We start from the raw sequence: 17,530 nt of genomic DNA on the forward strand, positions 1-17,530 counted from the left end.
CCAATTGTCTGTCCACCCGGCTGGAATATGTTTCGTAAAGGGAGCAAGGATGTCGAGCCCTCAGAACCTGCCCAGTGTCAGCACACCGAAGGAGCGGAGACATGTGGCGATGTGAACCTGTGCTCGCCCAGAAGCTGGGTTAGATCCTTCGGTGGGGTCAGGCTTCAGGGGACACTCACCAGGGTGCTCCCAAGTCAACCATGATTCAGGGTTCAAAGCTTAGCCACCAATGACACCTCCTCCTGGAAGCCTTCCTCTACCCGTCAGAATCAATCCCCCTATCCTGTGCTTCCATGGCCCACGCTATGGGCCTTAACCATTCCACTGATGGCTGTAGTCCCTTTACAGGGATGCCGGGCACTACGTCAATGACCCCAGTAAATCTCCCCATGGGGAAGCGAGGGACAGCTGGACAGTTGGAGCAGAAAAGCAACAATATCTGAATTAAGTATTTGCAGGATCCATCCAGCTGCTGCGCTGGCCTGCGGTGCAGCGGGGGGAGCAAGGGACAGATGGTGGGAGATTAGTGAGGACGCAATTTCAATAATCTCAGTGAGAGGTGGTGGTGGCAGTGAAGGTGGGGTGAAACTGTTGGATTGTGGATTTTTTTTTAAGTCATACCGACAGGATATCCCTGAGCACCCAAAAACGAAGATCTTCAAGACTGCAGGGGGAGCCTGCTGGGGAGGAACCCAGGAGATCAGTTTGGGACCGAGTGAACTGGAGGTGTCTGTTAGACATCCGGTGGAGGCATCACATAGGCAGGTGGATCCATGCGACAGAAACGTGGGAGGTGTCAGGCTACACACGATGTCTTAGAGCCAGTAGCTTGGATGACATCCCTGACAAGTCAGCGTGAGAGGAAAAAAGAAGACAAGGGACTTGTCCCCACGCTCGACTCCACTAGGCTGGGTTTGCACCGTGGCCGGCGCTGCACTAGGAGCTGCGGGAGGCACGGATTCGAATGGGACCTGATTCCCGTCCTCGAGGAGCTCCGAGCCTGGTGGGGGAGATGGAGCCTGGCGTCGCCCGCAGGTCCCAGGAGCTGGGCAAGGTGGAAAGATCTCTGAGCAGAGCCAGGTGGACCTGGGTCGGACCCCTGCACCTCCCACCACTCCCCATCCACCAGCCATGGCTTTTCTCTGAGCCTCAGCATCCTTCTCTGTAAAAGGGGGATAAGTATACATCCCGGCAGAGGACACGCTCAGGGCTTTAGAGGGAAGGGATGTGCTTGGCACAGAGGTGCTTGGGGTCTGCGCTCTCTATTATCTGCTAGCACATCCCTCCCCACTGCCCCCCTGGTCCCCCAGGCTCTCTGCTCTGGAGTCCCACCGTCACACATAATGTCAGCTGGGGTTCCAGAGGCCCCAGCCCCCAGGAAGGGAGCTGGGGGCTCCCCTCACCCACCACCCATCCTCCCTCCTCCGCTGCTGCTGCCTTGTGCAGGCTGGGGACGCGGTGGCAAGGTCAAGGCCGCGCTGCCCCTTGCGGTAATTGGAGATGACAACAGCATTTTGTCTCTCCTGGAGACTGGTAGAGATCAAAGCGGGCATAAAGGAGCGGCTGCGACAGGCAGGAATGCCCCGGCAAATGCCACCAATTACCGAAAATTGGCCGCAGTTAGGACTATTACCATTAAGGGCCGCCTGGCTTCCCCCAAACCGCCCCAGAGACGCATTCCTGGCGGCAGGGGTGAGAGTGTCCCACGGGGCCACGGGACGGCAGATACAATTCCAAGGGTTTCCACTGACCAGAGCTTGGGCTCCAGCACCCATCGCGGCCAGGAGACAGGCCAGAGGGGACTCTCGGAATGTCTGGGAGAAGAGGAAGTGGGGGGCCTGGGGAAGTAAGCGAGGGAGAGAGAGCGAGCTCCAGAGCCCGGTAAGGAAAGGACCCGTGGGCTCCGGGCTCTCTCGCACCTGCTGCAGCTGTACCTGGCGGAGAGGTGGGCATCAGGCCTCTGCCCTCCGGGTCCTGACCACAGGGCACGGCCGTCAGTGACGTGCCAGCGGAAGGCCTCCTTGGGCGTGAGAACGAAGCAGAGGGAACCCTGGTGGGATGCAGGGCCCTGAGCCAAACTACAGGGCCTGCTGGTGTCTGATGCTCACACTGCCGTCTTGTCCCAGCAGCAACTTCAGGGAAAGAGTCCTGAGGAAGATGGGCAGCCAGAGAGTGACCCCCGGAGCTGCACGGGGCACACAGAGGCATCCCAGCAGGTAGCAGGGACGAGAGGAGGAAGTGGTGAAGGAACAAGAGAGACCGAGGTGTAGTGCAAAGGCCACTGTCTTTCTAGCCGTGAAATATGGATCTGATCTCTGCCACCAACGCTTAGGAGCTGTGTGGCCTTAGACAAATGACTTAACCTCTCTGAGCCTCACACTGCACATCTGAAAAGTGAGGAAAGTAATACTGACAGCAGGATCCTATAAGACGGCACTTTAAAAGTGAATCGTGCGGCATGAGCACTGGGTGTTACGCTATATGCTGGCAAATTGAACTAAAATAAAATAAAATAAAATAAAATAAAATAAAATAAAATAAAATAAAATAAAATAAAATAAAATAAAATAAAATAAAATAAAATAAAATAAAATAAAATAAAAATGAGTCGTGAAGTTATGGTTGCTGTTAAGAAGAAGTCCAGGCTAACGGCTGCTTGGCGACGGTATGAGTGGGTCCTCACTTTTCAGCATCAACACGTCTGTGCACGCGGTTATCTCATGCGCTGTCACTCAGCTGCTCTGTGGGGGCCCTCGTGCGTCATCCTGAGAGTAGAAAATAAAATGACTCTGTGTCAGGATGCTTTTGGCTGCAAGTAACAAGATGTCCTCCTGACAGTGCCTCAAACAATAAAGAGAATTCTCTCGGCCAACAGCTGCAGGGGGCTCTTCCAGAATTGGTTTAACAGCTCAACCAATGGAGAATCCAGTTTCTTTCTATCCTTTGTGTCTGTCACCGCCAACCCGTCATCTCAGCCAGGGGCAGCTACATAATCAGCAAGGCCCAGTTGTAATGAGAACGAAGGGCCAGTTGTTTAAAAAAAGCAGGATAAAAGTGCTATAGAAAGTACTAAAATATAAAACATTTTCTTTTTTTCTCTTGTCTCTTTCTTGACCCGTCACGGTGTTTTTATTTGCTATTTAATGAGACCCAGGTGGCCAGGGGCATCCCGCCCCAACTGGGCACGCTGGCTGCTGGGCTCCTCTCCCTGCCAATCACGGGACTGACATGTGGTGACTGGGGGGGAGAGTGGCCTAGAGCAGCAGGAGGTGGGCAGCAGGCAGCCGAGACCCCTCCTGAGACGTGAGGAGGCAGCAGGAGGCAGGACCAGTGGTGAACGAAGGCTTCATGCCTCCAAAGCATGCTCCATTGTCTCATCGGACTTCACTTACAAAACACAAATTCAAAGATAAAATAACTCAGTATTTTAAGATTAGATCCCGGGCATTAGATCCCAAATGTGGGGCACTGTGGAATAACTGCACTGACTCCATACCCACAAAGCCAGCCTCTGCTTCTTCTCTGCACATGGCATGGTCACAGTGGTGACATCTATGGCTAGGAAGAAAGAGGCCTTACCCACAGCAGCTCACCTTTCTTTAGGGAAATAAATATTTCCCTGGAGACCCCTATGGGCCTATGAGATGAAAGAGACACTTTTTTTTTTTTAAGATTTTATTTATTCATGAGAGACACAGAGAGGAGGGCAGAGGCATAGACAGAGGGAGAAGCAGGCTCCTTGCAGGGAGCCTCATGTGGGACTCGATCCCTGGACCCAGGATCACTCCCTGAGCTGAAGGCTCAACCGCTGAGCCACCCAGGTGTTCCAATAGAGACCCTTCTACGGTCATCTCACTGGTCAGGGCTGGGCATGTGGCCACAGGGAAGTCTGGGAGAGGATCTACAGCTTAGAGCTTCTGTAGGAGGAAACGGGCAAGGAAGAAAGAGGCTGGCTGTCGCTGCTGCAGACAATCCACCTCGAGCCGCTCTGGGCTGCTGGATGACCAGCTGTCAGGAGTTCAGATCCATCGACCTGCAAAGGGACGGGCATGGGAGACCAGATGGGGGCCAAGCAAACAGGCTGCTGAGCACAGAGCATCCCCTTCCCACCCGGCTTCTAGTAACTGTTGCTGCGGCTGCTGCCTCTAAAATAAATTCCCCACTTACCCTCCTCTTTGCCTCCCTCACTCCAGATTAAAATCTCAGAAGGGTTCTAGGGACTGGACAAGTTTAGGTCCAGGTGTGTAGGAGGGATGGGTGCGGCGAACACATGCCTCTGGACTTCTTAGCACCCACGGGCATGTGCAGCAAGGGTTCAGACCTTGCAGGATTTTTCACATAAAGGCAGGAGTTCAGATACTGGGTAGACAATTAAAAAAAAAAAGGAAACCAAACAAAACAAAAAAAAAAAAAAGGAAGGAGATATTAATTCCACCTTGTGCAGATTAGGGAACTGACAGTCGCAGTTTCCAGTACGTTGTCCTGTGTCCCACAGGAAGTGCGTTGAGTGAAAGGGTGAGAAGGTGAATCTGAACGTCCCTAACTCTGAAGCCTCTGCCCCAGCCCTGGTCTGGCCCAGTGCCCGCTGCGGAGAAGGGCGTGGGGGGTGACCTGCCCAAGGGGTAGGGGCAGGATGCAGGACTGCAAACCGGGCTGGTGTTTGCCGTGCTCTAGACCGCCTCGGGCCCTGGAAGCTGGGCTGCAAGCGACTGGTTCTCTCCCAGAAGGTCACGGCTAAGTCCATTTCACACCGTTACTAAGGAAAATGAGGAGACCCACTTGAGGAAGGTCTCTACTCTTGCTTGTGAAAATCCATGGTGGTATTGCTTGGCAAGAGCGGGAAAGACATCCCATTAAATACGACTAAAGAGGGTGAGGGACGCCCTCGGAGCTCGGCTCCAGCACCCTAGCCTCCCAGCCGGCTCCACGGCAACGAGGCCACATGGGTTCCTGTCGCCAGCCTGTGCCGATGCCGTTCTCCAAAATCAGAAGGCTCTCCCCGTGGCAGGACCCCCCAGGCCAGCCTGTTGGAGGGGTGGGAAGAGCACTGGCCCAGCAGCCGGCTGATGGGGGTCCTCGACCGGACACCGCCGCTCATCAGCTGTGTGCCTGGAAGTGTCACTTCTCGTGGAGGCTGGCGTTTGGGGGGCACGACCAACAGAAACCAATCTGGCTCATGTGCACAAAAGAGGCCAGGCTCAGGAGGGCCTCGAATTGGAAGGAAAGTGAAAGACCAGATTCTGGAGGTAGAATAAGACTGCCTGGGGGTGACAATGGGGCAAAGGAGGCGGCCAGAGAGCAAGAACCAACGAGGGACGGATGGGGTCTCCTCACACCTCCCCCCCCGGATGGGGTCTCCTCACACCTCCCCCCCCCAACCCTCTTCCCTAGGACAAGTTAGCCTTAGCCATCCTTAGTGCTTTCATCTCTGTGCATGAGATGGAAACTGCAGGGACTGAGAGACAGAGCTTCTGACGGGCTGAGGATGTGGGCACCTTGATTGGGAATCCTACCTCCAGCCCATCAGGAAGAGGAGGGGAGTCCCCTCAAGGAAGTCAGGGCACTCTTATCAGCAGGAGGGGAATCAATGTTGGACGGGGAAAATGAACACGTTTCTAGTACATTCCTCCTTCAGGGGCTCAGCTTCCCCGTCCATAAAATGGAAATACTGACATGATCTGAAGGGAAGGCGGTATTGATTCCATGCTGCTGTGTGGGCCTGGCCCGGGGGCACCCAGCTCCTGTTCTTCTTACAGCCCGTGGGCATCCCATGCGATCCAGACCACCCCTCGGGTCATGCATGGTGGTGCAGTTGGAACTGATGGAGGACTAGATGTCCCTGGCTGCTCCTGTGAGTCCAGGAAGTGATTCCTCCACCAGGAAAAGGGGTGGGCCATGCAGGCCTCCGGCTTCTCTTAATCCCACAGCCAGCCCATTTTCCAGACGGGAGCTGAGCCTCAGAGAAGCTAGAGAGAGAGCTTGCTGGTGGTGAGCCCCGCTGAATCCGGCTCAGGTCTATGTGGCTCTGAACTCATGATGGTGGTCACAGTTTGGGGGCGGTGACACGCATCCAGAGTGAACAGCCTGATGCATTGTCACCCAGCGGGGATGCTGCATCCCTCCGGGAGGGCCTCATGTGGAATCCCTCAATGAGTCTTAGGCCCCTTGAGCTCTGCAGATGGTTCTGCTTTGCCTCTGAAGGAGTATTACGTGGATTCACCTGAAGTCATTTTTGGGGTGAACAAGGCACCAGATGCTGGCATACGGCCGCCCCCTCACTCTTCCTGAGAGGTATGAAGCTTTAATTTCTGCTTTTCTTAAAAAATAATAGTTGTGGGGGCAGGAGGACACGTAAAATGAATAGGAAATTACAGGCAACGTGCAGACAATTCTTAGTTTCCAGATGCACGTCAACCAACGTCAGGAAACAGGTCCTCCTCACAGGTAGGGGCTGCCAGAAACCCTTTCCGGCTTCGGAACATCCAGACAGAGAATTAGCAAGAGTTTTCCCTTCTCACCTGGGACCCGTCACTGTATTTAGCAGCGTTTAAGAAACAATCCCCCCATCACTGCTGATTAAGAGGAACATCAATTGTAATGGCGAGGTGTTAGCAAGCCTGGCCACATGCCCCAACTGGAAAGGTCACTTTTCTCAGGGCGTCTGTGCTCCTTTTCTTCCCAAATTAGGCACGGGGGTGTGGCAGTGGCTGGCCTCTCTCACCTCCCAGGACTCAGGATCCTCCTGACAAAGGTATCGGGTGGCAAGTAGAGCCCACTTGTTTATACAGGGTTGTGGGTCAGGAGAGGGGTTACAGATTTTTCTCGTAGTGAGGCCTCACCTCGAAACCCTGGGAAACATGATAATCCCTCCCCGAGCCATCTTCTCCTGTGTGCTATTTCACGCCCGTGTGCATTTCCAGCAACCCAGCAAATTAGGTGCACACAAACTGCAACTTGTAAAAGCAGAGAAGTTGGACATTTGAATGGAGACCCAGTTCCCTTGGGTTGCAGGGCTCAGGGATTCCCTGAGGCTGGTGGGGGGCGGTGGGGGGTGGATTGGATGGGCTTCCAGCAAGCACGGAATAGAGAAGGACAAAGGTTATACATGGCTCATCAGTCCTGCCTAAGTTCCACGGAGAGCATCACGCAAGCTACCCGATGCACTGGTTCTACTCTTGGATCTTATAAAGCAAAACACAGGGACGCCCGGGGGGCTCCGCGGTTGAGTGTCTGCTTTTGGCTCAGGGCATGATCTCCGTTCCGGGGATCGAGTCCCGCATCGGGCTCCCTGTGAGGAGCCTGCTTCTCCCTCTGCCTGTGTCTCTGCCTCTCTCTCTCTCTGTGTCTCGTGAATAAATAAAATCTTTAAAAGAAATCAAACAAAGCAAAAAAAAAGTTATCGATAAGATCGTTCTACAGCTGGACGAACACCCATGCGGGCCATGGGGCCAGGCTGGTGGGAGATTGAAGATTGACGCTAATGCAGGAGATGCTCCTGGATTCAACTGTTCACTCATTTCCCCGGCCGGTTTTAAGTGGGGGCCTCCCCGGTGCCGGGCGGCATTCTAAGCGCTGAAATCCAGCGATGAGCAGGACCGACCAGATCCCCGTCCCTAGGGGGCTGAAATCTGGGGTGCAGCAACAGCGGCAGGGAGGAAGGAGAATGAACAGAAGCACATCAGCAATGCCAGCTTATGAGAAGTGCTCAGAGGAAAAGGCCAAGGATTGCGGGAGAGTATCAGGGGCTTCTTAAAATTGCAGATAAACTCAGATGGATGTTACCAGTACAGAAGTACGTGCATACAGGATCCAGCGCTGCTGCGGATGGTCACGAAGAGCTCCCTGGAGGTGAGTACCATTTTTCGAACTCCCATTAGATGGCAGGCGCCTGGTGTGTGTGGGTTTTTTTTAAATTTTTATTTATGATAGTCACAGAGGCAGAGACACAGGCAGAGGGAGAAGCAGGTTCCATGCACCGGGAGCCCGACATGGGATTCGATCCCTGGTCTCCAGGATCGCGCCCTGGGCCAAAGGCAGGCGCCAAACCGCTGCGCCACCCAGGGATCCCCTGGTGTGTGTTTTCGCGCTCTTGTTAGACGGCAGGTGCCTGTATGTGGACCCATACAGCATCCAGGAAGGAAACCTGATTGTCCTACTGTGTCGATGAGGAAAACTGAGGTTTCAGAGAAGTCCAGTCACTTGTGCAAGGTCACATAGCAAAGTGAGGCAGGGTGAGGATGGACCCCAGGCTGGTCTGTCTCAAAGGGTATAGGTTGTCCAGTCTCACTGTCTTTGTAGAGGTGGTGAGGTCTGAGTGAAGCTTTTTGGTTTTTGAAGGTTTAATTATTTATTTTGAGAGAAGGAGAGAGAGAGAGAGAGAGAGCACAAGCAAGAGAGGCAGAGCATACTCTGTGCTCAGCGCCGAGCCTGACGTGGGACTCGATCTCAGGACCCTGAGAGCACCACCCGGAGGTGACAACCTGAGCCGAAACCAAGAGTCGGACTTTTAACCAACTATACCACCCAGGAGTCCCCTCTGAGTGGGGTCTTGAGAGAGAAGGAAGGGGTTACCTGGACGGTGGTGGCCAAGGGGACGGAAGGGCAGCAGAGCATGACCCGAGTGGTCCAGGATGCTGAGCGAAGCGTCACCCGGTGTGCCTGGGAGCAGGAGCTCAGTGGGCAGGGGAACGAGGAGGTGAGGCTGGAGGGTCCAGCCTGGTCTTCCTGGTCCAGAGCAGGAGCCATGGAGGCCACAAAGCAAGGGAGGGACATTCGTAGGCTCCTTCCGACCATCTCAACCACTCTGCAATCAGACAGCACAGCCTGGGTTCGAATCCCAGCTCCTGTGAAGCCTCCGTGAAAGGACTTACCCACTCTGCACCTTCCCTTGTGAAATGGGGGCTCTAGGGTTCCGGGGAGTTTTTTTTTTTTAGAACAGAGTTAATTTCTTAGAGAAGTTTTAGGTTCAAACAAAATTAAGCAGGAAGCAGTGATTTCCCATATGCCCCCTGTCCCTCCAGACACACAGCCTTCCCCCAAATCACCCCTGACCAGAGAGGTGTGTTAGTCATACTCGGTGGGACCGCATTGACACCTCACTGTCACCCGAAGTCCATACTTCACATTCGGGGTCACTCTTGGTGTTGCATTCCGTGTTTTGACAAATGTGCAATGACGCGTGTGCACCATCACGGTGGCCAACAGAATGAAATCGTTCTGTCCTGACCATCCTCTGTGCTCCCCCTACCAGTAACCCTTGCCAACAGCTCATCTTTCCACTGCCACGTAGTTTTACCTTTTCCAGAATGTTACGCAGTGGAAACCTATAGTAAGCAGTCTTTCCAGATGGGCTCAGTACTACGCATTTAAGTGTCCCCCATGGCTTGTTAGTGGCTCGAAACCCCGATCCTTCCCTTTCCCTTTTCCCGCTGAATACTATTCCACTGTGTGGGTATACCACAGTTCACCCACTTGCCGTGGTGAGTTTTCAACAAGGTGATACATGAATGGTGTCAAGAACTGTCCCTGGCACATACTAAGCATGCAAAGAGGAGCATGCTCTATCCTTCAAGGCATCTGATAAGCACCCTGAAGGCCCATGATGCTCTCAGGCAAGGGCAACCCTCTTCCAAAAGCAGGACCCCTAATGAAGGCAGGACCCCAAGTGAAGACAGGGTCTCCAGGTTTCTACTGGTCTCAGGATCCCCATTCAGTGGTGACAAGGGCCCAGTCAGAGCTGTGGTCTCCCCTGGGAGACCCCTGGGCTCACAGGATCCTTGAATTTGGTTCACAGAGAGAGGAAGGCCTCGCGTGGCCTTGGTTGCAGACCACAGTTCCTGCACACAGCTCATTGTACCAATGAGAAAGCATTTGCAACATCTCCTATGCTAATTAGCCAAACCCTTTGGTGCCAATTTAGCAAAGCCATATTCGAAGCTCTCTGTTCTGTGGATTCATGATTGTGTGACTTCAAACACCAGCCCCTAGGGTGTAGGTTAAAGTTAGCTAGTGCACCCACACTCACCCTGCAGTTTCTATTGAAGCGTGATTCTAAAGATGGTCACAGATGTGCGACAAAGGCTGATTATGGGTTGCACCCCATGCGTAGCCCGCCTGCTCCCTCAGCCAGGCCCCTTCCCTGGGGGCCTTGGGAACTGGCCTTCTCAGTAACCAGTCTCAGTTCCCTGGGCTGATCACAGACATGGCTGGAAGCTGGGTGTAGAGGTGGGAAGGGGGTGGGGGGCTGGGAAGGCAGCAAGGAGGGACAGGCTGCGACAGAAAGGACGCTGGCCTCGATCGGCAGCCCCGGGCTGCCCTAGTTTGCTGTGTAGCATTGGAAGTCCCTTCGCCTCTTGAGAGTCAGGCTCATCTCTTCTCTGAGCAAATAGGCTGGGCTTGCCCTGACCTTCCTTGGAATACGTGGCTGTGCGCTGCCCATAGGAGCCTTGCCCTGGCCGCTGCAGGTCTGCCATAGGGCCCCATCATCCCAGGACAGCCCCTTGCTAACCAGGAGAAGGCAGGTTCCTCCCGGTCCCCTTGGCTACCCTCTGTCTGCTATAGCCCAGAGGTCAGAACTCCGGATTCTCTGGCTTTCGCATCTGTGAGGGCAAACGGCTAGTAACCCAACCCCCCAGCTCCAGGGCCTCTTTCAAATCCCATTACCTCCCACCTGCCCCAGAGCTTTTCCCTCAAGACAAAGTTCTCATCCGTTTCGGAAACATCGGTATAGCCACCCTAGATTGCCCATGGGGCTGGCGGGGTGTTCGATCGAAATTGTGAAGTAAGATGCGTTCATGACACTGTGGGCATTGGATGCCAGGCATGCGGATATCCGGGTGGAGGGGATGGAGGGGAAGTTTGCTGGGGTGATGGGCAGACTTTGAGCTGCCCCCTGAATGATCCAAGGGCTGGGCAAGCAGAAGGAGGGGGGTGGGAGGGCAGCCCAGTGGGAGGGACAGGGTGAGTGAAGATGCAAAAGTTAAGAATAGTGAATCTGGGGGGTGGATGATATGTGGGCACGTAGCCTCTCAGAGGTGGCCCAGGGTGTCCTCTGCCAAAGGAGTCCCTCCATTTCTTCTAGGACTTCAACCACCTTCCTTCATTTCCTCCCTCCCTCTCTCTCTCTCTTTTTCTTCCCCCTTCTCTTCTTTCAACTTCCTTCATCAAATATTTATTAGTACCCATCGTGTCCCAGCCACTGTTCTGGGCATGAGTTGCACACACCAGCCCTTGTGTACAGACTTGTAGGGAAGTGAGGGAGGACAATGATGAACAACCCCGCTCTATAAATAGTCATTTACAGGGGGGTGAGTGCCATGGAGGGAAATCGCAGGGATCGGTTACAGGGAGGTTCTTCTCTGGGAGGAGTTGGGAAGGGCAGCAGTGGTGGAATGCTACAAAGACCTAGCCTGAATAATTCCTCCTGTTCAGAGATGGAATTTATTTTTTGAGCTCTTGAATCTGGACTTGACTCCATACTCGCTTTGGTCAGTGGACACTAGCAAATGTGCCACAAGCAGAGGCTTAAGAAGAGCTTATGCACTGAGGCTGGCCCCCTTTGGTGGCCCTCGGAGTCCTGAGCCCGTGATGTGACAAGCCCACCTAGCCAGCTGGAGAGGTCGGTCACATGGAGGAGGATTGAGGTGCCCCCACCAACACTGTGCCAGCTGCCCCACATGTGAGCCCATCCCAGAACCGTCTGGCCCAGCCAGGGTGCAGGTACGTGACCAAGCCCAGGTGAGGCTCGCACAGGACACACCCAAGCTGGCAACCATAGAGTCACCAGTTAGTTAATGATTATTGCTGTAAGTCAGTACATTTCCGGATGGTTTGTTACGCAGCCAACACTGATGGATACAGCAGGAAAAGGCTTCCCCAACGAAGGAAGAGCGGAGCTAGATCTGAACAACAGGCAGAAATCCACCGGGGTAAGGGTAAGAGAAGCTGAGTTCCAGATGGAGCAAGGAGCATGTGCTCTTTGGCAGGAGGCAGGACTGTGCTTTTATTTTTTTTTTAACGCTTTATTAAACATCCCCAGAAAAACGTACAAATTGGTGAACTGTCATGTAATGAATAAACACGATGTCATCGGACCCGTATAAGAAGCAAACCATGTCCAGGACCCCCGAGGACCTCCTATGGCTTTCCCAGGACCACCTCCCTGCCAGGCTGACCACTACCCTGACCTTCTATCACCACAGAGAGGAGTGGTTTGGAACTCCATAGATTGTTCTTGAACTTTTTACCGTGGAATCCCATAGGATACATCCTGCAATGCCTGGCTTCTTCTGCTCCACACCATGGTTCTGAGACTCAACCGTGTTGTTCTTTCATCTTCATTGATGAATGTTATGATTTATCCGCTCTCCTCCTGGTCAACACTTGGGTTATTTCAGCTACTAAGAGTAAAGCCGCTATGAATGCTTTTTAACACGTATTTTGAAGGAATCTGAGAGCGTTTGTGCTCAGTATAGACCAGCAATGGAATTGCTGGGCCAGGAAACTTGCATATAGAGCAATTCTTTTGAGGAAGTGAAAGGAACAGGTGGATAGCACGGGGCAGAGGGTGTTCTAGGGAGAAGTGAGACCCTGCAGAGCACTGTAGACATAGGAAAGTCAACATCTGACACTAACTACAAGCATGAATTCGGGAGATCACCTAAACCAGACAGGACTTGTTGCTGGCCTGGATAAAGACGTTTGCCCTTTCTCCTTTGGAATCTGCATGCTCAAATCCATTTGTATAGTATGAAATATGTACTGTTCCAGCCGAGCCACTCTGAGGGTTCCTTACAAGATGAGTCACCATTTGAGATGCACAGGGCTTGGCAGTGGAAATACCTGTGAATCTCTAAGATGAACGGTTCCACTTGGTGGCCTGGGTTAGTTCCAAAAGGTCGGTGGTTGCTGACATGGAGCAGAAAGGTCAGACTTGGTTTCTGCAAAATATTTGGGGTCAAGTCCCTTCTCTGTTAACCTGCGAGCTGTGTGGCCTTGATGATATTACTGAATTTCTTTTATCCTCAGTTTCCAACCATAAAGAGGATAATAGTACCTCCTTAAAAAGGTAGTTGGATTAAATGAGATGATGCAGAGCACTTGACACAACCGTTGGCAGGTAGCCAGCTCTCCGCAGCTGTTAACTGCAGGGTAGAGAAGAGATGCACAATAACTTTGTTGAGATCCACTAGCTGGTCTGGGAACATAGGCTTGAGGGGCTGGCCCAGGGATTTTATTTGCACCAAGTTTTGGCTTTTTTTTTTTTTAATTTTTTTTAAAGATTTGTTTTTATTTATTTATGATAGACATAGAGAGAGAGTGAGAGAGAGGCAGAGACACAGGCAGAGGGAGAAGCAGGCTCCATGCCAGGAGCCCGACGCGAGACTCCATCCCAGGACTCCAGGATCGCGCCCTGGGCCAAAGGCAGGCGGGAAACCGCTGAGCCACCCAGGGATCCCCAAGTTTTGGCTTTTAAATCCCCCTTCTTTGTTATTATCATCAACAAAGTTTGCTTTTGATTCCAAAATGTTAAAAAATTATATATATTTCTGGAGGGTTATTGCAAACAACAATATAGGGTGTTTTGGCTCTGTCCATAACCCCACATCTTTACATTGCTAACATCTCACAAGTTCCATTTGCTTAACTGGAAAATCTACTGTCCTTAGTGTTCTAATGCCTGAAAAAAAATTAGCAGCACTGTCTCCAGGGAAGCAGCCTTTGACTATTCAAACCTGGAAGAAATGAAGGGTTTTATTTGTGGAAATTGGGACATCCGGTGCTATCTACTTAGGGAAGCAGATTTTTTTTTTTAACCACCCATCAACACCTACACATACCAAGAAAACTAATAAAATCCCAGAGAACACATTAATATTTTACATTATAGGTAATCTCCCAAGTTCTAGGGGCAATTTTTCTTCTGAGTGTGGTTCATTTTATTTAGCAATGAATCTGAATCTTACTGAAGAATCTTACTGAAAAATCTTAACTGAAGCATCTCTTTTCTATATGCCTATGTTGGATCTCACAGCAAGCCTGCCAGGTAGGGACTCTGGGCCCCATCTCACAGATGAAAGCAGAGAGGCCCAGAGAGGTTAAGAACTTGCCTGAAGTCACACAGCTCAGACCATTACTGTCCACCCACTGTCCACTGCCCCATATATCTTCCCTCCTTTTTGCTTGAGCCTGATTCTTTCCGTGTCTCAGCATCTCTCTCTGCCACCAGCCTTTGCATCATGTCCTGCAGGATTCCTGGGGGCAGGTAGCAATCAGGGGGAAATACTTATCAGGAAAAAAAAATCGGCAGACAGGTAAACATCTGGTATTCCTAAGACCCAGAGGAGACCCTCTTTTGGGGAGCCAAGGGCTCAGAAAGTCTTAAGAACTACTGCTTGGTGAAGTTTTCAGAATAATTTGTTTATTTACACAACCCACAGCCCACACTACCCCTTCCTGAGCACCTACTACATGTCCAGCGCACGGACAGGCACTGCAATAGTCTGTGCCAGTCACAGGTGCTGTCATTTTCACCACCCAAACAGCTGGTGTGGTCCGCCACCACCTCACACCTGTCTGAGACTGACACCTCTGACCCTCTCTACACCACGATGAAAGGGACAGTCTGACCCATTTTACTCCTCCAAAGGATCCTCTTATGACAATGCCCAAAGCCCTGAGCAGGGACCCCCTCCTTGTAGGCAGATTCTGGCTTTTGTCCACTGTTGGGTCCCAGCGCAGGGCCAGGCCACGGGTAGGATACTCAACCAATGCTAGTTAAGTGAATACACGAGCCTGGGGGTGTTCACACTACAGTGCATCTTGTGACATCATAATGCAGACCCCTTGCCTAGGAAGTATTCTTGGTCCTTTTGAAGAATTGTCATTGGTGAATTTCGCTAGGATCCACTACAGCCTCTTAGTTAGACTTAATTGAAATCCCCCAACTGTTTTTTTTTTTTTTTAAGATTTTATTTACTTATTCATGAGAGACACAGAGAGAGAGGCAGAGATGCAGGCAGAGGGAGAAGGAGGCTCCCTGCGGGGAGCTCAGTGCGGGACTCGATCCCAGGACCCCAGGATCACGACCTGAACCAAAGGCAGATGCTCAACCACTGAACTATCCAGGCACCCCCCCCAACAGTTTGTATACACTGATGATTAAGTCTTTTAAAAAATATCGTGTGAACATGACAATACACAGGTACATACGACTGATACCAAGTTGCTAAGTGTTTGTCTGGTCCATAGTGTAAGTCCAGGCGTGCCTGGGATGGATGTGGGCAGGCAGTGAGAAGTACAGTTCAAAGTCTACTTTTGCCTTACTCTTTGACCTTGGACGGTACCTGAGCAGCCTTAAGCCCCACCTAAAAATGACCCTGCTTTATTGGCCTCATGAGGTTATTGTGAAGTCCAATGAGCACTGGCCGAAGATAAGCTGGCCAAACCTCAAGTGCCATGGACATATAAGGGATCGTGACAATGACCAGAGAAGACAGCCTCCTCCTGGCTGGAGCCCTCACCATTCCCTTCTCCTGCAAGGGGTGGGAGGTACACTGAGGCTATCTTAGTTCTTATCCTTTCCCAAAGTGTGCCTGGGATGATGTGGACATGCAAACCTTCGGTCCAGATCATCTGCCTGAAGTCATTCATCCCCATAAACAGAGGCAGGAAGATCACTGGGCCAGATGTTTTAGAAATCCTTACATAGGAGAGATGTTGGACTTGATCTCTGAGGTCTTATCCAGGGATTTTTTTTTTTTTTTTTGAGATTCTCTGACTCCATGTCCTTTCCCTTGGCAGAAGTCAGTTTTAAACAATGGCACAGATTCTAGTGGAATTGGGCAATTTCTAGAAAATTCATTTCTGGAAACTCCCGGGAAGCCAAGCCTTCAGGCAGAGTACTTTTCCTTCCCAAAAAATAAAAGTGCGAAAGAAAAGTAGTACTGTTAATTCAGGCAAGAAGGCAAATAGCCTAAACCCCCATGGAAGTCACATGCCCTTCCCTCCCAGCTGGACTTCCAGACCCAGGAGGCTGTATCCACCCAAGGAAGGCACAGTGTGGTACTTGCCTGGGGCCCAGCAACATGTGCTTTGCCCATTGCCGGTATGCAAACATTCTTTGGTCTGCCTTTCCAGAAGTTTTCCCAGGCCCAGTGACCTGGGATCAGCTATTTGTCATTTGGTCCTTGCTTTGTGAGTTCAGGTGTATAATGAGCCTTTCATTCCTCCATCCACTCAGTATCGAAACCTCTTTCTGTGCCAGGCACTGTGCTAAGTGCTCAGGGAGAGAAATTAATGAGACATCCTTGTCCTCGAGTACTTCTGCTTGTGTGCAGAAACCATCAAGTAAGCAGAATTATAATGTAATGTGTTAAGATAGGGGTTCATGGGATATCATAAGCCTGTACAGAATATTATGAGAATCGTATAAGATGGGCACTCAGCTGGGCTTAGGGGCTTTGGAGGAGGTTCTCTTGAGGTGAACAAGAGTTAGCGGTGGTGTGCTAGGTAAAGGGGAAGTGCAGAGAATAGGGAAGGGGAAGGGCATTTCAAAGGGAACAGAGTGAGCAAAGGCCTCGAGGTGACTGGGGTGTGGGCAGAACCTGTAACTCCACATCCTGGGTAGAAGAGCATAAAACCAGGATTAATGGGCAAGGCGGTGGCACAGGGAACAGTCAGGGAGGGCCGGAGTCCAGAAAGAATGAAGGAAAGAGGGGTGATGCACATTAGTTCTGAATATTCGAGTACCTGGTAGGGGCCAGCCTTGTGCTTAGAGTCAGCTCGGGGTCCTACTCCATCCTGAAAATCCCCTAAAATTCTCTATCCCCTGGTACAAAGAATTTCTCTGCAGCAGCATCCAGTACACACTGATGCTCAATTAATGGTGATCGTGGCCCCTCTCTGCCAGGGAGTTGTTACTGCCTCCACGATGCTCCTCAAACCATGCAGCCTTCCATGCACAGGACAGTCATCTTTGTATCGTGAAAAAGAGGCCATCCCTGCAGCTGACACCGGCACCTCATTGTTTAAAGCCTCCTGCTCCCTGAGCCCCGCCTCTTGATGGACAGGAAGGCTGATTCTCTTGGCTCTTTGCTTCGTAAAGAAAATGATTTTCAGCCTCACTCCCCTCTCCATAGCAATTATGGGAAATAAATTGAAGTGTAAAAACAGGAGATGGCTAGCAGATGGGGCAAAATTAAGTGATGCCTGGCTACTAGCACCCAGCTCTGTAGGACACAGAAGCAGACTCTGCTCCCTGGAGTGTGAAATGAAGACCCGGTGAAGGAGAAGGCAGCTGCTGCCTCCAGCCCCGGGGCATGGGCCCAGGCACCTCTGAGCTACCCATTGGCTCCACTGGCCTCCACTGGGTGTCTAGACCCACAGATGAGGAGAGGTTGGAACGGGTCTTGAGAAGTTCAAGGAGAGCTTATTGGTTTTCTGCTTGATTAGAAAAATCTATGCTCCTGGTGAGAAACACGGCAAACAGAACATGAAGAAAGAAAAAGCAATCCAGAGCTTCGCACCTTGA

This window comes from Vulpes lagopus, chromosome 6, assembly GCF_018345385.1.
Source record: "Vulpes lagopus strain Blue_001 chromosome 6, ASM1834538v1, whole genome shotgun sequence".
Lineage (NCBI taxonomy): Eukaryota > Metazoa > Chordata > Mammalia > Carnivora > Canidae > Vulpes > Vulpes lagopus.